This window comes from Amphiura filiformis, chromosome 2 (genome assembly GCF_039555335.1).
Source record: "Amphiura filiformis chromosome 2, Afil_fr2py, whole genome shotgun sequence".
Taxonomy (NCBI): domain Eukaryota; kingdom Metazoa; phylum Echinodermata; class Ophiuroidea; order Amphilepidida; family Amphiuridae; genus Amphiura; species Amphiura filiformis.
Window position 1 is genome coordinate 27,792,358 of NC_092629.1, and position 24,873 is coordinate 27,817,230.

General features: G+C 36.3%; 1 protein-coding gene across 1 annotated transcript in view; it reads right to left on the reverse strand.

Annotated features, from left to right (window-relative positions):
* The window catches only part of LOC140146048 (dystrophin-like), a 108,371-nt gene that overhangs the window by 38,260 nt on the left and 45,238 nt on the right, over positions 1-24,873 (reverse strand). The gene's annotated exons all lie outside the window — the stretch shown is intronic.

Genomic DNA, 24,873 nt, shown 5'->3' on the forward strand with positions numbered 1-24,873 from the left:
CTTTGCTACTTATGTAATACTTTTCGCAAGTAGAATAAGAGCAGAGAAGATACCTTATGCTTCCCACAATGCATTTCTTCCGTTTCAATTTTCTAGTGCAACATGGGTCAATAGTGACAAAATGTACCTGAATGAACAGAGCAGACCTTGCAAAATATATTTATTTCTTGACTATCAGCCCATGTTTAGCCAGTCTATTCTCAATTTAGGATTTAGGATATAAATGTTTACAGTTATGCAACCATACGTTACATAATTTATTTAGGGTTAGTTTTGAGGGACGATTATTGAGCATGAGTAGCACTTTTTAAATTCGAATGAGCCCACCCCGATAACAAAAGACGTGTTTGACACTCTCACTGCATGCCTGCGGCACCTCATGTAAGGAATTTAAGAGGTTATGCAAGGGCAGGTTATAACAATCTGCAATTGGTCCCTTTGAAAAAACAAAACTCATCTTACAGGACACAGTTCATCAACCTCTCTTTGTTTGTACAGGCACAGAATGACCTCTGAATGTGGTGGGTACAAAAACTAATAGTTCATTGCATCAATTTCAAAGCTATAACTGTTTAACTGGAAGTTAAAGCTCTGCATGCTAGCAATAGGCTTTAAAAAGTCCAAGTTTTGCGATATTTTCTCAAAATATCAAGAGCTATCACAAGAACCACTGACCTGATACTGGGCGTGTTTGTACTAATTTTAATGTATTTTTCATGCGGATTCCAAATATGGTCATGAAAATTACAATTCTGAAATCTTTGAATTTTGTTGAAAACTTGTCGTCTGCAGTGAGTGGCAGTCAACACATGCCTTGAGAGAGTTAATGGGCTGTGCCATTGGTAATGCGAGTATGGTGGCTCATAGTATCAACAAAGTAAAGAAAGGAAAATGATCAACTAAGTGCTTCTACAGCGGTCTTAAAGGCTGCTTTGTTCTCTTCATCTTCTTTTGAGACAACTTTCTCTTTCTTTGCGATTGGTTTGCTCAGTATTTCATAATCGTAGTCTTCTGGGTTCATGGGGTCATACTCGCTTGGTGATGTCTCGTCTATGACGTACCTGTTAAGTAAATAAGAATATGCGATATCATCATTACTAATTCCTATTGCATTTGGTACTGCTGAACTCTATAGGAAAATTGCTTTTAGGTGCTTACAAAATATTGTTTCAAATGTTTTACTAAAATTAATAAAAACAAATATTATAATCAAGATTATAACCTTTTTGTGTTTAAAATTTAGTAAAACATTAGAAACAATATTTTCACACAAACTGTAATCTGTGATTTGCTCCCACGAATTGAGTGCCAAGGTTGTACGTTTGTGGTTTCGAGACCTTCCAATTATTGTTGAGTTGCTGTTCTTTGTTTGAAGACACCTGTACAGTCTGTAGCGTGTCCTTTGTGAATGGGAAATAATATATACCACTGCCAATACATGTGTCTTCTAGCAAACAAAGAACATCAACCCAACAGTTGGAACGTCTCGCAACTCCAAACTTGCGACTTTACGCTCATTTCGTGGGATCAGGTCACAAACAGCAATTTTCCTGAGGATCCAATTTCAGAAATATCACTAATAAGTATAATAAGTATGACACCAATACTGAAACACTGAAAATTCTTGACAAATTTTCACTGAAGCAGACCTACCCAATCTTTTTGCTTGGTACCACTCAAAGACTGCTTAATTTTGGTCCAAAAAGATTTCATTCAAAGAGGACTAAATATAAAGATTTTGGAAACTCTGTAACTGTTTCAACTGGTTATCCAATTGCAATGGGGTTTTCTGCAAAATGTAGCTTTGCAACTCCTTGCAAATGGAATAAGACCAACTTCAAACTGATTTTGCTTAATCACACCACAAATGTATATAGTATGAAGTTGAAGCATTTTTGAGCAAGAGTTTGCACCCAATTTGTGAAAGATGATTTTAAATTTGCAGATTCTCAAAATATATTTTGTGACCGTTAGAATAAGGATCTCAGATTTTAACTAACACACTCTAATGTCAAAAGTACTGATTTGCATTCCTTCTTTTCTCATTGGCTCAATATGTCCCTCTTTTTAACGCGGCTGTGTACTCAAGACATTGTTTCTTTCGCGAAATTGAGCTTTTTTGAAATGTATTTACTTTGTTATGTTTTTTATAAATACAAGGAAAGAAAATCCAGATTTGTTAACTCCAACTGCTCTATTTTATGGATTTTATTTCACTATTTCACTCGTTTCCGCAATTTAAAAGGAAAGAAAATCTTTGTTGTACCATCGGGGTATACGCGCGCAACAACGCATCACGTTTTGTAGACGCGCAATTTGTTAACGCACAAATACGCTACGCATACGCAACGCTTAGCTGCATGCGCTGCGCATCTTATGGAAGCACCGCGGAAGCACTGATTTCATAAAAACCTAGCGGTCAAATGGCTCCGTTTTAGATTTCGCCCAAACTTCTCAAAGGGCTGTGGATTTACCTGATGTTCACGTAATGTAACTTATGTAAGGTAGAAAAACGAGAACTGCCGCATTCTCCTGTGAGCTTCAATCAAAGTGCAAAATATGACCACTTTAAACTTCAACGGCCTTTATTTCAATGTTCATATTCTCGGTAAAATGACGATTTAGGTACACGATAACTCAATGAATATAGCATCTATAGGTAAGCAATTATGCTCATCATAAAAAGCATGATCGACTTAAGAAACGGTTTTCTCATTTTTTTATATTTTGGTCTATTTCCGATTTTGTGCAAATAGGCGTTTGTGAATTTTTAAAAATTCAATTTGATGCCTTATATGGTCAAAAAAAAAAAAAATAAGGCCAATATCAAAAAACTAAAACGTTTTTGGAATGGTGTCTCAAGATTAAGAAAAAAACAAAACAACAATTTTTGGAAAGAGTTTTTTTGTTATGATGTACCGAACAAAAATTGCCAAAAACTCACTTTTTTGTGATTTTCTTCATAATTGTTGTTTTTACACCAAATCTGTATTTATATTAAGATTCATTGATGTCTTGCCTTTATAAAAATGTATACTTTTATATGTCTTGCGTTAATAATTACAAAGTTATGGCACTTTTACTACATGAATGTCTGAGAGTACACAGCTGCCTTAACCAATCAAAATAGTTCTTAGAGGCCGATGCTCATGAGGTTATCAATGCAGATTGAGATTGAGATTAAGTCAATTTTGGTGGTGCATCACTGGCCATTTTGATCGCTGGATACATACCAGTGTGTTGGACAATACTAGTACTCGCATGCCATGTATCATCATTTAAAGTTTGTTTGGCTTATAATTAGTGAAAAAATAAAGACACATAACACAGTGTATTAATATAGAATGGCTTACACACAGTTGGGCGCAGGCACTTATGCTAGTTACTCGTTGCGTAATGTGACTGATGCATGCTTATGTGAATTTACGCGAGTGCAAGTTGGGACTTTATTGAAGTGCACAGTAACAAAAACCAAATAATTTTCACCAATTATATGCCAAACAAACTTCAGAAACTACATTATTTGCACATAATATCACTTGAGGTTTTTGGTGAAGAATGCTGTAGCTGTTTTGTTGTTCTGGAACACTGTACACATGACTTTTTTCATTTGAGTCCTAATGAGGCAAAATAGATCGACATACTGAGTGTTAGAACTTTCAATTTAAAAGTTTTATCTATTAAAGGTATGTGACTAGATTATGGTCCGATTGTAAGACCATGTCTTCTCTACCTCACATTGAGGCCCATCCCAAAACATTCTTATTCCAAGTTCGGAGTTAAATTGTTCCAGCAATCTGGGATTCTAGCAAAAATGTGTATCATGTGGCCCATAGAACAGTACACAACTTCCGGGGTGGTAACAACAAAGCTGCTGTGTTTTTGTCCATACCATCTAAATGAAATATATTCCAGGCCTAAACTTTCACTGCAGTACAAGCTTTCCTCTGATTCCAAAATATGCATTGTGATGGGGTCAAGTGGGGTGGGGATAAGGTTGTCAATCTGTCCAAGCACCTGTAAACTGCAGTTTTAAGTTCTAATAGATTTTCCAGGGTTCGCAGGTTTTTGCCGCAGGTGAAAAAAACACGGTTTTAACCACTTGGCAAACAGTTTTTGCCGGCAAAAATGGCAAAAACTAAAAGTGATGAATAGTAGTCCAAAACAGAAATGTTTTGTAGACTCATAACCGGAGCGATCTTACCTTTCCGATGTTGATTAAGATACTTCTTGCATCGATCCCGAGATGCGGAAAAAACCAATAGTCATTTTGTCCCACATAAATGAATAAATAACAAAAATCCCCCGATCCCCCGGTGGACTCACCCAAAAGGTGACGTCGCACCATATGATCGTCCCTTATCCGACTTGGGAACCCCTACTCGGACCAAACTTGTAGGGGGTGGCCGGGGTCCGGGAATAATCAACATCGGAAAGGTAAGATCGCTCCGGTTATGAGTCTACAAAACATTTCTGTTTTGGACTAGACTCAGTACACCGGACGATCTTACCGTTTCCGATGTTGATTAAGATACTTCTTGCATCAACATCTGAAAGATCGATCTAGCAAGTAATCGACGGATGGAGGTACAAGATTGGTCAGCATCTGATCAGGGATCGGGATCGGGTAACGATGGTTTTCGCGAGGTCAGAAAATATTTTCCCCCAACGGTCGGGAAACAAAAAAGACCACGCGATCACAGATATAAACCTCCTTACTTATTAAGTTCGGTGGTTAAGAATAGAGACACTGGTTCTTACCGTGCTGAGTATTCTGTATAGTCTGAAAACCTGGTACCCGTACACCACCGTATTATGATCGCCCGAACAATGTCTCTGATTACTAACGTAAACGGAAGTATATCGTAGAGAAGGGCGAAGGTGGCTTCCGGGACACCGCCTGCAAGATCTCCTCAAGGGACAACCGAACGGCATAGGCTACCCAAGATGATGAGATTGCTCGTGTCGAGTGGGTCGTGGGACGCGAAACCTTCGCGATCGCCCGGACTCCACCAACACCTGGACCAGCCATAGCGACAGCGGCTGGACCGAAATGTGGTCGTGAGTCCCTCGCAAGGCTTGTGTTCGGAAGAAATAGTGCTGCAGCGCCCTATCGGACACCCCAGCCTATCTTTGGCTTCAGCCGAACCTTGCACAACCCTGGGGATTGGAGAGGGACGAATGTCGGTATGCACCGCGTCCGTTCGTAGCAGTTGAGTTGCAGCACCTACACAACAACTAATAATTTTCGCCAATTACGAGCTGAACAATGTATAGCCCAAAAAATATAAAAACACTCGCAGAGCTTAGGGTTTTTGACTGAAGGAAGCTGGGACTTGGGTACAGATGACTTTTTCTATCCCATCTTGAGATGTAATCAATTGTATCAAGCATTAACATTTGCAGTGTTATCGTTTTTCATTTGTATTTAATGAAAGTACTGGGCATTAATATTCAGGGTACAATAGAAAACTATTGGTACCTATTGGGGGCACTGATAGCGCTATTGGACCAAGTTAAGACATTGTACATGTTGAGGATAAATCATTGGAAATTGATACATGTAAAGCTGAATTTATACTCGATCGCTGATCGATTGCGATGAAACACTTCTGGAAAGTGATGGGCAATCGCCGAATTTTGTGATGCATCGCTCGTCGTTTTGCATTTATACTTATCACAGCGATAGCGATTGCAGAAGACAATTAAAATATTCTAAATGCCACAAAATACATTTTTAAAACATCAGTTGCTGTCAATAATTATTGCTTTGAATTAATTAGCAAAATAATAAATCCAGTTGCTTGTATATGATTGGTTGATGCATTCACGTGTCAAGCGATATCGCTGGGAAGTTGAGATTTCTTCAACTTGCAAAAGCGACGTCATTTTTGCCTCAGCGATTTGAATCGATTGATCGGCTTGATGCTCTGGAAATGTAAGTAAACACTGAGCATGCGTAAATTCAGCTTTACATGTAACATCTGAACTTGTTATTTTATATTTCAGCATACTACTTTCTTTGAATGGACATGAGATTGTAATATCGTGTTTTTTTTTCTCAAAATTAATATTCCAAGTTAATTTTACAGTGTATCTCCACACAATTAGATGACAATTAATTAAAAGAATCACAAAAGGCAGCCTTTTGAGATATGTGATACGGCCGACGACGTGTTTGACATATGTATCTATATCCATTGATTGGTCCAGCCAATAACAGTTTAAACTTGTCAGTTGGATTTTGAACTTACATTTTTCATGTTCTTATATCTTTTCTCTTTCAGCTCAAAGCTCTAGGCTATCCAGAAGAGTTAGTAATACAAGCATATTTCGCATGTGAAAAGAATGAGAATCTGGCAGCTAATTTTCTGTTAACACAAGACCCAGACGACCAGTAGCATTAGAACAACATGATAGTATTTGAACCAATCCTGTACTACAGCGAGCAAGAAACCTCTCCTATCCTTATATGTATGCTATAGGCATCTACACTATTTTGCAAAGACCTATCGCACTGGCCGACCGATCTTATAGAAGCACGCCTGCGATGCTACGCAGATTGATCGGCGAATGAGGTGCCGATGTGATGATGATGTGATTCAATTAGCTAATCAGAACCCGACTTTGTGTTAACGCCATAAACCGCGCCAAATCGGGCAGTGCGAAAGATCTTTGTAAAATCATGGTAAAATGCTGTTACCACAGGGACTCCCATTTGCAGGAGAGCATTAATATAAATAGCTCTTCTGGAGCCTTCAAAGAGAGCTGTTTAGAGCATTTATAATAGAATGTAAGGAGAGTGGTTAACCAAGGAGAGCTAAAAATCACTCTCCTATATCAGATTTATGGAGAGCAGTAGTGGAGAGCAATTGCTCTCGCTCTTCTCAAAAGGCAGTCCCTGTAACCTGCAGCTCTTGGGCCACTTTGGACATCTGCTTAGAGTTTGTAAGTGGCAAAGTCCTTGTAAAAAGTAGAACATGTACAACATTTCAGTTGATTCAAAAATGGAATTTGCGAGTTGTGCATAATTCCAGTTATTATATTGCCCCCATAGGTTACATTTCTGTCTGTACACAGACAAAAAATACAAATTGGACAATGTCTTTGTTAAACGACCGAATCTGCTAGAACATTATGCACATGAACATTATGTAGTCCTAGGTTTCTGATGGTTAAAAAATCTTTTTTTGATTAAGTGGGGGGGATGAGGCTGTGGATCACGAAGTTTTCCTTTAAGGTGAAAACAATTTGCTCCTTATTCCAGAATAATACAGAAATAATGTTTTGAATGAAAAAAAATATGATCTTGTTTTCATTTTAAAGGTTCATGATATCAAATCCAGTAGTAAAAGCAGGGTTGCCAAACCCGCGATTTGGTAGCCCAATTGGGCGACTTTTGAAGATTTTCCCCGCGACTTTTGACAATTTCCTGTCCCATAGAAACCAATGGTTAAGAAAAAATTTGGGCGACTTTTCAACATTGGCTCCCGCAACTTCCGATAGTTTCCTGCCCCATAGAAACCAATGGTAAAGAGAAAAATTGGCTGACTTTTCGATTATTTGACCCACGATTCGGGCTGAAATCTTTTGGCAACCCTGAGTAAAAGATGGTATATTTACTCAAGTTTTCATTGACGTTTCTATGATTATCTTGATAATGATCTTGCTAAACACAATATACTTCTATTGTGCTTGTACTACATATAATGCTACATATGTACCAGTCTCAGCTGGATAGTCCTTATAGTTACTTGGCAAATTAACTTTGCATAATTGGGCGTATGTAATTTACATCCTTGCTAACTCCGGCCTTGGAGTTCGCAGATCCAAACGCTGCCAATTGCAACAAAGTGGTCAATTACGAAAAATGTGATAATTGTGGAAAAAAAAAAAAATCTTTGAAGACACAGTCAGGTTTCTTGCACTTTTAAATGGTCTATGCTTGCACCCTGAGGTAGCCATGGCAAACCACAATTATAACAAGAGCACCAATGGCGCTGTGGCTCTGTGCTTTTTGGTGACAGCGAATGTCGAATTATAAAAATTCCTTGACCTGTGGCAATATGTGACGTGTCATGTCAAAAGGAGACACTTTCGGGCAGGTTATCAATTTAGAGGTTTTACATATCTGAAATAAAGAGATATTTTGCTGCACAATGCCGTTTTCCCCAATGAAATCGGACATTCCTAAGCGAAGATATTGAGTTCGTAAGTTATGGTATTATAAAATTGGTAATTGAGATATCAGCCTTTAAAAGTATTATTGACAATGTTGAGAGTAGTAATTACTTTGGAAAATGTCTCAAAAAATACAAGATACAACGGAAGTTATATTCCGGTCTGAAACTATCAGACAATATTTTTAACATTAATAACATCATAAATTCGCAACAAACCCAAATTGTGAAAAAATGACCCCGGGCAGATTTTTGGCTATTTCTCCATTTATGATCCTGCCCAAAAGTGTCTCCTTTTGACATGACACGTCACATATTTGACAGTAGTAGATTAGAGTAATATTGGCAATGTTTAGGCTCACAGCAGCTGACAGGCGTATCCCATCATGCTTTGTGGTACCATAATCAGGGGTAAATGATTTGCGCGAAAAAATTAGCCAATTGCGCTGAAAAACGTAGCAAATTGAACAGAAATGCGTGAAAAAAACGGCCAATTGCTGCAGAACTTTTGCACATAAAAGACACATGAAGAAAAAAAAACATGTCAAAATATGAAATTATATACCGTGTCATGCAGATTATATTGTTTAGCATGATATCTAAATCACACAATTTGTGGCAAGTTTTGATCATTGTAGGCATTTTGGTGGCCATTTTGAAAAGTGCCCTCTATCTGGAGTTTCCTACCATTTGAGCATTTAACACTTTTTACATGCTTCAAAGTATAAAAAAACACTTTCAAATCATATTCCCAGTGATTTGGTCACAGAATGCATGATCGGATACTCTTCAGCTGCTGTGGGTTAGGACGTGGAAAACAAATTGATTGTTTGGTTAGGGTTCGTTGACTGTCCGCAGCTCAGACCCCCCTTTGTGAGGCTTTTTGAGGTCAAAACAAGGCTCTTACATTTAAATTGGAGATATTTTTAATGTGAAACGTGAAATATCTGTATCCCTGTAAAACCCTTAAAGAGATTTTAACCTCCATGACAAGGCAAAAGTTCACAAGTCTGCATTAAACTAGCTTGACATGTGATTTCTAATAATTTGTGTGGAATGGGTGTGTTCTTAATACCCAGGGTCTAAAAGACCATGCTCCATATTTATACACAGGCTTAGTTGAACTTTGTATGTGGTCATTGTAATGCGAGAGGTCAGAGTTCAAAATGTTCCCATTTGGGTTTTTTTTATTATAATACTAAAATGAGCTCAGTGTTTTGTTTGCATCATAAAATGATACATTAAATGTGTAAATTCATTTGCTGTTAAGATATAGGGTGAAATTTTTGCAGGGGTTAATTTTTGCACTTTTCTTGGTTGAACAGGCAGCAGCAAATTTTTAACACCGCAAAAATATTTATTACACACTGGTACTGAATGTGAATAAATTTGGAAATCGCGAAAAATCAATCCAGCGAAAATATCCCACTTTACACACAAGACAAATTTTTAACACCGCAAAAATATCTGTTTAGCTAGAAGAGATTAGACCGAAACAGGGAGTGTGAATTTCAAATGGAATCACCCATTCAGTGTCGTCTGCTCCAAATTGGGCTAGTCCAGTTGAAATCCATACACCCCCTATGGAAGACATAACCTTAATCTTCCACACAGGGGTTGTAGACTGCAAATGGAGTAACCCATTCAGGTTACCCCAAATGAAATTCACACCCGCTGTGTGGAAGATTAAGGTCATGTCTTGGAGGGGTCCATCTTTTGGTCTAATCTGTTTGGTTTTATAACCACACATTGAGCTATTCCAGTTGAAATCCACACATCGTATGGAAGACGTGTCCTTAATCTCCCACACATGGGGTTTTGAATTTCAAATGGGGTTGCCCAAATTGGGTGACTCTATTTGAAATCTACAGTACACCCCTTGTGTAGGAGCTGGCTTCCCTAGTAAAAAATGCAGTATCCGTAAATTAAAAACATTTTTCAATCTCTTGGCTCTCAAAATCAAGTTGAACTGCCTTTTCACTTGCAAATTAGTTTTTGTAATCCAAAGTACATGTACCCACTGGTAATCAATATAAGCAGATACAGTAATTTTAGGTAGAAAGGCAGAGGGAAGCTTGCAGCATGTTTAAAGTCCATGCCATTCCAGTTGAAATCTATGCACCCCCTGTGGAAGACATGACCTTAATCTTCCACACATGTGAATTTCAAAAAAGGTTACTTAAATGAGTGACTCCGTTTTGGATTCACACTTCCTGTGTAGGAGATTAGGTTCATATCTTCTACAGGGGGTGTATGGATGTCAACTCGAAAAGCCTAATTAAGGTGCTTCTTTTGAACCGATGATGTTTTTTGTAAAAAGTCCTGAAAAATTATCGAACAATTCAATACAATGAATACTGTAGGGTAAATTCTGAAGAAAAGGGATATATGACAATACTGCAATAACAGTGGGATATTCCAGTTGAAAGCCACACTACCCCTGTGCATATATGCCCTGTGGAAGATGATGGAAATATCTTCCACAGAGGGAGTATGTTTTTTAAATGTAATTGGTAGGGGTTATTCATTTTGAAACTTGTACTCCTCCTGTATTATGGCTTTACCTATATCTTCCACAACTGGAGTGAGTATTTTCAAATTTAAGTTAACCAACTATCTTTTCTATTTGAAACTCATGTTCCCTCTGTGAAATACTATAGCTAAATCTTCCACAGGGGTAGTGTGGATTTTAAATGGAATGGCCCAATGTTGATATCTTGTTCAAAGATCAAGGAGTTTAAAAAGAGGATTGGTATCGAGAAAGATTATATCATTTAAGATTCCTTATCAAGACTTTAGCTTTGCTCCAGTCTTCATGCAGCTTAATTAAAGTTTATTAAAATTAATTAGTACAAAAATTATGGAAATAGGATGCTAAAAGTGAAGATTACAGTATCTACATGCTACTGTGTAAACTTGAAGTGTGCATTCCTTTTTTGAACTCCTTGATATTAAAGTGTGCATTCCTTTTTTTGAACTCCTTGATCTTGAAGTAAATTAAATATTTATTTCATGGGAGTGTTCCATAGCTACTTGTAAATGCACTTGTATTCTGATACAAATTGGGCAACAAATATGCGGAGTAACAGAGTTCATGTTTTGTAAAATGATTAGTTTTATTAAAAATGCTGATACTTTTCAAAGGTTGTTATTTCAACAACAAAAGAGAGAGAGAGGTAACAGTAACACTACAATTGACCTTATCAATAAATCCCATAAGCCTTTGCTGGTAGATCTGTGATGTTGTCATGTCGATGCGCACATCGTTACTACGCACTTCACAACTTTCAAATGTGCAGTGATGCTATTCGCTATAAAACGATGTGCACATCGGCGTGACGTCAAATGACGACATCTCAAGTCTACCCCTTAGGCTTGACCAAAAAGGTCAATAGCATGTTGTTATTTGGGGAAAATATTCTGTCAAGTTTTAGGGTGGGTAAAAGTGGTAATCTAAGTCTAACAGCATATCTGAAAATTTAAGACCTGTGAGTGCATTGGTTGTAATTATTTCAAAGTAGCCTGTACCTTGGAAAATAATTGTTTGGGTAGGGTTTCCTGACTGACCGTATCTCGGGACTCCATACCCAAAAATTGTTGAGTCTTCTGGAAGCAAAACATGCATATAATGATATAAAACTTCAATGTCGCAGCTAACCAATCCTCCACATCGCTCATGGATTGGCTGTTTGTTGGCATTTTTCTAGAAATAACTTCCTAACAGCATGATTTTGTCAATTAATGGTGTCCGAGACAGAGATGGATGGATATTTTCAGCTTCATCTTTTGCGACTGATCGACCCTACTTTTTGAGTGGTGTGCAACCGTAACCAAACAACTATTTTTCCACTGCCGTTTGAAATAAACTAGTGTGATATAATCTGCATTTAGGTCCATATACTATGAGAAGTTATTCATATGTATTTAAATATAATGAACTAGTGATGCAGCGTCACTGATGGAGACTTGGTGCCCCAAATCTGAAGACTCGCGCTACTGTTCTGTAAATGAACCATAGTCATGTGTATTATAATGAACCAGTGGTGTAGCGTCACTCATGGGGGCACGGGGAGGCTTGGTGCCCCCAATCCGATGACTCTTTGCTACGCTTCTGTAAATGAACCATATTCAAGTGTATTATAATGAATCAGTGAGGTAGCGTCACTGATGGGGGCTAGGGGAGGCTCCGTGCCCCCAATCCAATGACTCTTGCTACTCTTCTGTAATGAACCATATTCATGTGTATTATAATGAACCAGTGGGGTAGCATCACTGATGGGGGCACGGGAGGCACGGTGCCCCTAATCCGATGAGTCCGATGACTCTTGCTACGATTCTATAATGAACCATATGAATAAGAAAAAAGATCAATCACCTAAAACAGCATAAAATGTTCCAAAGTCAAAAACTTTCTTATAATTGATCTTAATAACTCTTTAATGTCATTTGCATTAATGTTCTTTATGTTACTTTGTGTTAATAAGGAGAAATAATAATATGCATTAAGGTGTTTATAGCCACTTTGTTTTGCTCACTCATTTATTCAGGTCTGGTATAGTATACTGCACACAAGTATTCGTGTATATACATAAAACAAAAGCAATATCTTAATGACACTCAACCTAAATTACCAAATAAAGTAATCAATAGATAGATCATTTTGTTTTGCATATTTTGATAAGCATTCGGCACGATTACATACCAATTTGAATGGTATTTTTAATTGCATTATCAAAAGTCACAAAATTTGGGATTTTGGTATAATTTGGGAAAATAAAGTTGTAATCTGCCGAATGAGGTGTCAAAATAAAATATAGCCATTTTGTTTCGCTCACTCTTAACCAGTAATTTTTACACAAAAGCCCCAAATCAAGGATGAGTGCTATAGTTCATACGTAGTTGAATGCGGATCCATCCCCGCATACAACTCTTTGTGCAGCGGTGGACACTTTTAGGATTTAGCATAAAGCCGACTAGCTGTAAATACCTGTTTTGAGGGATATATCGATTGTTTCAGAACATGCAAGTACTAGTAATTGCAAATAATTGGTGCATATCAGAAGTGAAAACGGCCACTTGTTTATCCATTTCTAGTTTTAGGTGAGATGTGAGACACTTTTATCATTGCTTTGAACAAAAAAAAGGACCTGAACTCAATTTGCAAAATTTTAAATTTTACACTGGTCCACAGACACTTTATAGACTTCAGACTCTCAATTACTAACGCATGCATAGAATGATGTTATAGATGGGCCATGCGTATCGTCGGTCCTGCAGTCATTTTAGTAGCGAAAAGGGGGGGGGGGCATAGGCTGGCTGTGACCCCCTGGATCCATGCCTGCCATGAGCTAACTATCTTCAGTAGACAGCACACACATGTGTACCACCATGAATTGAAGAGCTCTGTTTCAAAACCCCTTACATCCACTTCTGGCTGAAATTTAGTTATTGGCATGATATTATAGTGTGGTTTAAAATACACATTTTGGTGGTTGTTTGACCTTCATACCACCTTCCCTTCCGGAGATATCGTATATTTCCCGTTCTGGAAATCTTAGGGAATTTCCGGAAATCTGAACATAAAATGAATATAGAATTGTTTTTAAATTATTTGATGTATACTATTAGCATGGAATGTTCTTTACCTATTAAAACCAAAGGGAACTGTTTTTGGTCACTATTTTTGAAAAATTCATTTTAATTAACAAAAGGTGTAGCTTCGGAAATACCAAAAAATGCCATTTTCCCGAATTTAATTAAAATTCATAATTAAAAAAGTAAATGAGATATTTCAATTTTTCTTTTTGATTTTGAAAGCATTAGTCAAGTTACATAAAGTAGTGCAAACAAATGAGCTCAAATATGATTGCAAAGTTGGTTTCTAGAAAAGGGGTAAATTTATTTTGTTACAAAAGCCCTTATATTAGGGATGACCAATGAACCATCAACTTGATTAGAACACTCCCATAGACATGCAGGGAGCTCAACTGTGCACTGCTTGCACAGACATTTCTAAATTGATCTCATTCTTTTAATTTTCAATATTTTTCTGTAAAAATTGGGGAAGTTACTGCCAATTATATTTTGTAACTATCTTGCAAATTACAGCAACATAACTTATTTCGTTTTTCTGTAAGTGCGAGTCAAAATTGGTCCATCGCCACAGTGCGCTTAATTGCCAGTGGCTGAGTTCAGCACTGCTCAAGAATGGCACAAAATATTCATGTCAATAATTTCAGGTGAAAAACGTGGCCTACTGAGCTGAAATTTGGCAGAGTTGCCAGTAATACCTCTGTCATACCCTCTGTAAAAAGGTTAAAATATTGAACAAGTAGATCTTGAGTTACAAATTAAATCACCAGCTTCCCTTTGGAATTTCCATACTCCTTTCGAATCATGCTAAGAAGACACCTTTCTGAACATAAATGTGAAGTTTCGTGCTCATTTGATGTATTTTTCACCTGATTTCAACCCTAAACGTTTTGTTATATTTAGGCCCATACCATCTACAACTTGCTGCTGGCTATACCTTGTTTAGGACTTTCACCTGAATGTGCAACCATAACTGTTTCAAAATAGCCCGCGATAGTCATGCAGGTAACTCCGAGGTCAAGCATTGAATTGGTTTGAACAAAGATACTCATAATGTATTGAATATCTTTGGTTTGAATGAGGAATACTACAGGAACCAGCGCCTTTTGTTAGAAGTCACACATGAGCATGATGAGTAAAGTGGATAATCTCTATTGTTGTGAATGAGTCAATGACCTTCAAAACTTAAGATTTTGTTTACATACACCTACTAATTGGTCATATTAAACCCAATAACATTGAAATTCTTGGTTGTGAAAAAAAAGTTCACCTTCTTAGTGCAATTTTGATTTTGTGCCATATCGGCTATCTTGGATGATTTTTGGCGAATGTCCTCTAAATGCATGATTTCAATGCCTCGGTTTGAAAAAATAAGTTATGCCAGTGACTAGATAAGTGCCATTTCATAAGAAACCCCTTTGACACTTTCACAATATGCTTGTTTCATGTTTGCAAATATGTTAAAATAAAGAAATATATAAAGGTAAATATATGCTTATGCCAATTTTGCTCCCAATTGCTATTTTTGGACCTTGCATTTTATTTCGTTCCAATGACCGGTCAGAATGGGAAACTTTGATAATTCATAATTCGAAAAGTTTTTGACCGATTTTGACCATTTAACCACCAAAATACTTCTGTTGATGAGTTCTACCCAGAAAACAATATTTTGTAGCAATAGGGTCAACATGAAATTTTGATGGTCATCCCTACTTATATCCACAAAAGGCGCGATATAAAAGATAAAATAAAATAAATAAGAAGGCTTGAAAATTGTACCAAACCTAATCTTTTAGTTTCTATTCATCAACACTTTATCCAAACCCAAATTGAATCAAATCGAACCAGTAATACTTGCACAATTAAAAAAGCTCTAAAAGTCAAAAGTGGATGTAAGGGGTTTTGCAACAAAGCTCTTCAATTGTCTATCTTCAGTAGACAGCACACACACGTATACCACAGTGAACTATATTCAGTAGACAGCACCCCACAAGCTAGCTATCTTCAGCAGACAGCACCTGCATGTGTACCACCATGAAGTCAACCAAAACTAATCATTTTATTTTCTGGAATCAGCCTTCATTTTGAATCCATTAATAGTAATTATAATCACACAATAAGAACATCTTCAACACAAAATATTGAAACAAAGTAGATATTGTTGAGTTGAATACAGAATATTTATGGATTTATTTTCACCAATAATTTCTTTACAAAGATTTATTATAATATAATATTTATCTATACAAAAATGTACACAATGAGCACAGAAATGGAAAGGCAACTGTGTAAAGAAATCTTATTAGACAGACTCCCTCACACACACAGACAGACACAATGTAATAATAAATAAGATCAAAAAAACCCTAAATATAATATCCAAGTGAACACAAGTCAAGTATATGACATTTCGTTTATTAGTTAAACCCTTGTGGCCAGGATTCAGATAAGCTTTATTTCTATCTATGCTTTTGTTTCATAAAATAATTAGGGTATAGTAATTAGCCAATTTGACTTTGGTTTCAGCTGTGCACATTGATTACATTTTTAAGTAATATCAAAGGTGGAAAATCATTCTTTCTTCTCGCCCCCATACACTGCTTATCACGTGCAGATATAGGTAGTGTATGTGCTTCGTCCGTGGTTCGGAAGTCACGTAAAGCCGTTGGTCCCGTGTACAGGAGGGCTCTCGATCATCCCTGTGCACGTAAAAGTGTCAGAGCTATTCGGAAAGAGTAGGGGATCACCCCCCGGTTCTGGTATCTGTACCCCCTTCCCCTAGGTTCCAGGGCAGTAGTAGTTGTGTGTACAGTGATGGTAATAGGTGTTTGTGAAATGGTGATATAGATTATACATGTAAAAATCGAAATTCGAAAAAAAAATTACACTGCCGTTGCAGTGACGCGTGAATTGTCGAATTTACACTGCCGTTGCAGTGGTGCGCCTGAAAAAAAAAATAGGCGGGATTTCCTTGAATTATTATTATTATTATTGACTTGAATCTGTCACATACTTGATCTCAATCGCCAACTATTCAAGAAGACTTAGAATCTTCAGACATCATAATTAATTGTCCATTAGTTGAAATCAGTCTCACTTAGGAGAGACTATGATATCTCACTTGTGATAAAATCAGTCTCATTTAGAAAAGACCATGATAAAAACCAAATATTGTCATTCCTGAAAGCAATTTCAAAATCCCTCAATTTCATCATCATGACTGAGTGACCCACACTTGACACTGTGGTACATGCACATTACAAATTTGCCACAAACACTGACTTACACAAACCACATGCTCATTTTGCAAATATTTCCGTTTCATTTTCAACATTATGCTTGCTTTACGGCCACAACCAAAGTCTTAGAGGAAGTAATATGTTACACTTTCTACAACATTAATATACATACAGTAAATAATATATAAAAACTTCCTTTCAAGTATTGCAGCTCAAGATTCTTTCAATAAATATATTGGTACCTGTTTGAAGTTATCCAGCCTTGCAGTTCTAACATGTGATAATCAAGTAAAATTTGAACAATGTCATACTGTAAAAGTCAATATTTTTCTCACGGTTTTAATATTGATACAATAGAAACCTGATGCAAAAGGTTATTTTCGCGAGTTTTTATTTTCGCGATTTTATGTCCACTCGCGAAATTCGCGAAAATAAAAACCTCGCTAAAATTTCTACTCTTACAGTATTTAATTGGTATTTGACTTTAACCCCAGAATGTGACAATTAGACAGATAGTCAAGTCAAACTTCAAATAATACATCAAATGCAATCCATTGTAATTGATGTCAAATCAGCTCATAACTCAAAAACTAAGTAGTCCACATTGTTCATATTTTGCTTGATAATAATCACATATTAGGCCAAAAAAAAAAAAGATGTTTGCTTGCCCTCAACCGACTGACCCTAATTTTGGAAATCAGAAAAAGTTTTTTTTCTATTTACTGTACAAATGAATACCGACCTAATTTTGGAAATTCCTGAAAAAGTTTCATTTTGACACAAAAATTGTCTGATTTTTCATATTTTGAGCCTTAATTAATCCAAACAGTAGAGTTTGTTAGTGATTAAGACAGCGTTCAAGCTTTGACTTACGTTTGGCGGACACGCGTGTGAAAAAAGTATTTAGGGGTGAAAACAATAAAAATTCTTGATTGTTTATATGTTTCCAAGGATAAAATATCATCTAGTTTCAGATTTTCGCACTTAAAACTCCCTATCTTTTATAGATTTCAAGAAAAATTAAATTTTATGTCCGATTTTGGCCAAAAACAGCCGTTTTGGGGTGACAAAAATTTTGACTTGCAGATTTCCTGTGAGTGTATGAACATGAAAACTATCAAATAGTGCCTAATTTTCTATGCTAATTGTGTAACAAGGGTACAATTGTGATATTAAAAGCATTGAATGGGATCCATATATTTCTTTATTTTTGTAGCAGGGGTAGAAACTTGAGGGTTCGGGTGACAATTGATTTAGAAAAAAATACAATATTCGCATCATTTTCAATTTGAAAAGGCCATATCTCCACAATGGTATGAGCTATAGGGATGCTTTAAGTGTTTGTTTGCTCAGTATTCCAATAGCTAAATGGTGATATAACAAACAAGTAATCTAGATATACAGAAAAGAAAATAATTTGCAAAATGCTACCCCCACCCCTAAGGATTTTGAGGTCGTGAAAAAAGTCACGGATTTTGCACAAAAAAAAAGTCCTTCAAAACTGGGAGGTTTGAGGCTAAACAAAAGACATGTTGCCCTTACCAATGCCTCCCTCTAGAGCAACATGTTTTTTGTTTAGCCCTAAGTATCCCCATTTTGAAGGACTTATTTTTTTTGCTCCAATTTTTACTCAAATTTGGGGAGTTCGGGCAGAAATATGCATGTACAGTGCTATGGGGAAATTTTCAAGTTGATAATTGTGCATTTTTTATGTCAGATTCAGTTTCTATACAAAATTTCACCCTAGAAAATGCTCCTTTAAGTAGGATATCTTTCACTTTAAGTTCTCACCATTTTGGCCACCAAACGTAAGTCAAAGCTTGAACGCTGTCTTAAAAAAAGAAAGAAAAAAAAAAAAAAAATCCCAACCGACCGACCCAATTGTTAAAATAAATTTGAGGGCAAGCAAACAATGCCTTAACAACATGAGGTATGTACAGTCTGTTCACAATGAAGTTAACACAGTGAGTGACACATCGATGGACCTAGCACAGGGTATTGAACTACAGTCTGTTCACAATGAAGTTAACACAGTGTGTGACACATTGATGGCCCTAACACAGGGTATATTGAACTCAATTCACAAAAAGATTATGACAAAAAATACACATTAAAAAACAAGCAAAAAGTATAGATATCATATTATAAAAAAAAAACACAAGAAAAGCTAGTTTATAATAAATAATAGTCTTTAGGTCGACAGATACAACATAGACAAATTCATATCACGATATCATTACTTAGTATAACTATAAGCTTTTACCCTTCAACACCAGTACACGCATGCATTTTTATAAGAATGATTGGATGCAGCAAAGGGGCCAGTTTAGCTAAGATTAAGGGGGTAAACTGAATGCCTTCTATTCCCCACCATCAAAGCCAATATCATAATATGTAGGCCTACTGCCTCATAAAATTCATTCATTGCACCACTGTCAAGCCTACACCCAACACAATCTTGCAAAGTATCATATTATGCGTCAGTGTTGAAAGGTTAAAGGTTAAAATGTATAGACCTGGAGTTCCAAATACGGTGAAGGCGTGTCTCTGATGATGGTGTCCTCTCACCATGGCGATGGAAGATGGCTGGTAACGATGGCAAATTAGGCCCCTAAATTTGGCAATGCATAGCAATCCAACAATGGAGTATAACAGTGCAGATTTGTTTACAACAATGGAAGTACAGGCTACTACAGAATGTGTCAAAAAGATCAAATGTTACCCAGCATGATTGGCAAATTTATCATCAAGATTCAATCAAGATTACAATACATCAACACAGTAAATACAAATATCAATAATATGAAACAAAATATGCAATAATATCAAAGTACAAGAACAAACATTAACATTGGGTAACATTATTTTTGAATCACCCTGTAGCATGGAATGTTCTTTACCTATTAAAACCAAAGGGAACTGTTTTTGGTCACTATTTTTGAAAAATTCATTTTAATTAACAAAAGGTGTAGCTTCGGAAATACCAAAAAAATGCCATTTTCCCGAATTTAATTAAAAATTCATAATTAAAAAAGTAAATGAGATATTTCAATTTTTCTTTTTGATTTTGAAAGCATTAGTCAAGTTACATAAAGTAGTGCAAACAAATGAGCTCAATATGATTGCAAAGTTGGTTTCTAGAAAAGGGGTAAATTTATTTTGTTACAAAAGCCCTTATATCCACAAAAGGCGCGATATAAAAGATAAAATAAAATAAATAAGAAGGCTTGAAAATTGTACCAAACCTAATCTTTTAGTTTCTATTCATCAACACTTTATCCAAACCCAAATTGAATCAAATCGAACCAGTAATACTTGCACAATTAAAAAAGCTCTAAAAGTCAAAAGTGGATGTAAGGGGTTTTGCAACAAAGCTCTTCAATTGTCTATCTTCAGTAGACAGCACACACACGTATACCACAGTGAACTATATTCAGTAGACAGCACCCCACAAGCTAGCTATCTTCAGCAGACAGCACCTGCATGTGTACCACCATGAAGTCAACCAAAACTAATCATTTTATTTTCTGGAATCAGCCTTCATTTTGAATCCATTAATAGTAATTATAATCACACAATAAGAACATCTTCAACACAAAATATTGAAACAAAGTAGATATTGTTGAGTTGAATACAGAATATTTATGGATTTATTTTCACCAATAATTTCTTTACAAAGATTTATTATAATATAATATTTATCTATACAAAAATGTACACAATGAGCACAGAAATGGAAAGGCAACTGTGTAAAGAAATCTTATTAGACAGACTCCCCTCACACACACAGTGTAATAATAAATAACATAAAAAAAAACCTAAATATAATATCCAAGTGAACACAAGTCAAGTATATGACATTTCGTTTATTAGTTTTAAACCCTTGTGGCCAGGATTCAGATAAGCTTTATTTCTATCTATGCTTTTGTTTCATAAAATAATTAGGGTATAGTAATAGCCAATTTGACTTTGGTTTCAGCTGTGCACATTGATTACATTTTTAAGTAATATCAAAGGTGGAAAATCATCCTTTCTTTTATGATTGACTTGAATCTGTTACATACTTAGTTGATCTCAATCGCCAACTATTCAAGATGACTTAGAATCTTCAGACATCATAATTAAAATAAATAAATGTACATATTTATATAGCGCTTTATGCCGTACACAGCTTCAAAGTGCTTTACATTTATTCCGTCGTCATTAGAACATGTCGGAACCACGTTTGCAGCCTACAAGTGGCGCAGGGTTCATCAGTACGACTGTGACTCCTCTAACAGCTTCCCATTGCACCTGGGTGAGGTGAGGCAAGCGAGGCAAAGTGCCTTGCCCAAGGGCGCAACACGGTGGTGGGACGGGGAATCGAACCCACGCACGTCGAGCAAGCTCTCAGATTATGAGTCCAAGGCCGTAACCACTGAGCCACCGTGCCCTCACAGGGTACAATAATTAATTGTCCATTAGTTGAAATCAGTCTCATTTAGGAGAGACTATGATATCTCACTTGTGATAAAATCAGTCTCATTTAGAAAAGACCATGATAAAAACCAAATATTGTCATTCCTGAAGGCAATTTCAAAATCCCTCAATTTCATCATCATGACTGAGTGACCCACACTTGACACTGTGGTACATGCACATTACAAATTTGCCACAAACACTGACTTATATATATAACCAAAGTCTTAGAGGATAACATGTTACACTTTCTACAACATTAATATACATATACAGTAAATAATATATAAAAACTTCCTTTCAAGCATTGCAGCTCAAGATTCTTTCAATAAATATATTGGTACCTGTTTGAAGTTATCCAGCCTTGCAGTTCTAACATGTGATAATCAAGTAAAATTTGAACAATGTCATATTTAATTGGTATTTGACTTTAACCCCAGAATGTGACAATTAGACAGATAGTAAAGTCAAACTTCAAATAATACATCAAATGCATTTCATTGTAATTGATGTCAAATCAGCTCATAACTCAAAAACTAAGTAGTCCACATTGTTCATATTTTGCTTGATATGATCACATATTAACAACATTGTTCACAATGAAGTTAACACAGTGAGTGACACATCGATGGACCTAGCACAGGGTATTGAGCTACAGTCTGTTCACAATGAAGTTAACACAGTGAGTGACACATCGATGGACCTAGCACAGGGTATTGAGCTACAGTCTGTTCACAATGAAGTTAACACAGTGAGTGACACATCGATGGACCTAGCACAGGGTATTGAGCTACAGTCTGTTCACAATGAAGTTAACACAGTGAGTGACACGTCGATGGACCTAACACAGGGTATTGAGCTACAGTCTGTTCACAATGAAGTTAACACAGTGAGTGACACATCGATGGACCTAACACAGGGCAGTCTGTTCACAATGAAGTTAACACAGTGAGTGACACATCGATGGACCTAGCACAGTGTATTGAGCTACAGTCTGTTCACAATGAAGTTAACACAGTGTGTGACACATTGATGACCCTAACACAGGGTATTGAACTCAATTCACAAAAAGATTATGACAAATACACCTATGTAAATGATAATAAGAGCAATTTATAATGCTCACGATTTCACACCACCAAATAGAATTATACGGTTGTGCGTCCTGAATGCATTTCTCAGAAAAAAGCCTAAAGTAAGCATTAAAATGAGCAGAAATTTGCATAACTTTGGCTAAATTTGGATTGGTCATGATTAGTAATATTAAATCCTGCAAGTGTACCACAGGTGGGAGAGATCGAGTATTTATTAATGATTTTAAGCAGTCATTTCTGTACAGAAACACTGGCATGATTTTGGATGTAAATTAAGTAATTCCCAGACATCATAGACTTCGAGTGCCAGCCAGTCGTAAAAAATAATGACGGTCAACCTATATTTTTTCCCAGTCAGAGGGATCAGGCTAGGGCTAATTTCAACCATCATAGCTGTCGCTAAGAACTGAGTCGCTCTTGCGAAGAAAAAATGATGTTTTCTTGAGGCAAATTTAGTACCGTATTCATTCCAATAAGCGCCCATGCCCCAATAAGCGCCCACCCAGGTTATTTTCAATTTGCTAACGGGTATCATTAATGTTTAAGTGACAGATAGACGTTGATACAGTGAAATAACTGGAGGACTGCACATCCTGTGTAAACTTGCAATGCATTTTCAGCATCAGAAAAGCTACTAGAACGTGTCAGGACCCTTTTATAACATACGTAAATTCGTCTCTAATAAACGCCCCTCACGAAAAATTAGGTAAACCAGGTAAAAAATAAGCGCCCACCCAAAATGACTTTGTTAAGCGCCCTGGGCGCTTATTGGAATGAATACGGTACATATCTTTATGGGGATTTATTTGTTGGTGTGATATCTCAATATACACAAGCCTCATTGCCTCAAAGGGCAAGAAAAAACATTACATACAAACAAAATATACACATTAAAAAACAAAAGTACAGATATCATATTATAAAAAAATGCATAAGAAAAGCTAGTTTATAATAAATAATAGTCTTTAGACAAATTCATCTCACGATATCATTACTTAGTATAAGCTTTTACCCTTCAACACTAGTACACACATGCATTTTTATAACAATGATTGGATGCAGCAAAGGGGGCAGTTTAGCTAAGATTAACTGAATGCCTTCGATTCCCCACCCATCCAAGCCAATATCATAAAATGTAGGCCTACTGCTTCATAAAATTAATTCATTGCACCAACACCCAACACAATCTTGTAAAGTTACTTTATCATATTGCATCAGTGTTGAAAGGTTAAAGGTTAAAAATGTATAGACCTGGAGTTCCAAACACAGTCTGTCTCTGTTGATGGTGTCCTCTCACCATGGCGATGGATGATGGCTGGTGACGATAACAAATGAAGCACCAAATATGGCAATGCATAGCGATCCAACAATGGAGTATAACAGTGCAGATTTGTTTACAACAATGGAAGTACAGGCTACTACAGAATGTGTCAAAAAGAATGTTACCCAACATGATTGGCAAATTTATCATCAAGATTCAATCAAGATTACAATACATCAACACAATAATACAAATATCAATAATATGAAACAAAATATGCAATAATATCAAAGTACGAAAAAAACATTAACTTGGGTAACATTATTTTTGAATCACCCTGTAGCATGATACCACACAATGTGTTACAGACAAGACAGTATGTCAAGCATTTCAGACGAAGATAAATAAATTTGTGAGTAATAAAAGTATTAACTCAAAATTAGTCCCAATCATCAAGCAAATGAATGTTGTTCTTGATTTATTTTTTGAATTATGAGCTGATTTAACTTTAACGTTGGGTTTTTTTTTGATGGAATTGTTTTGTCACATTCTGGTAAAAGAAGGAGTAAATGAAAAATACCCATGGTATCTCACATCTCAGGCATGGGGTATCAATGTAAATGAGCTATCCACCTGTGATAATAATCTTGTCACATTCTGAGAGTGAAGTAAGCTCGCCTAAGGAGTATAGGCCTATCCTATAACTCTCCAAAAATGTTGATTTTTGTAACATTTTGTTTACTGGCTTGACTTTGGGTCAAATGTTGAGTTTACATTCAAAGTTTCTGAGCAGGTTATATAATGCTATATTCTGGTAAGTACTGATGGTAGTAAATGTAGTAATGATATCAAATGCAAAGCTAAGTGGAATTTGGTACAGCAGAGGTAATAAGTGGTGTGAATTTTAAATAGAAAAAAGGAGTCAAATTAAGAATCCAACTCCCAAAGGAGTAAAATTGGAAGTAATGTAGAAAGAGTGGAATACATGAATACATCTGAAATTAGACTCTTTTCAAGAGTTGAATTTTTTACTCAATATGAGTTACATG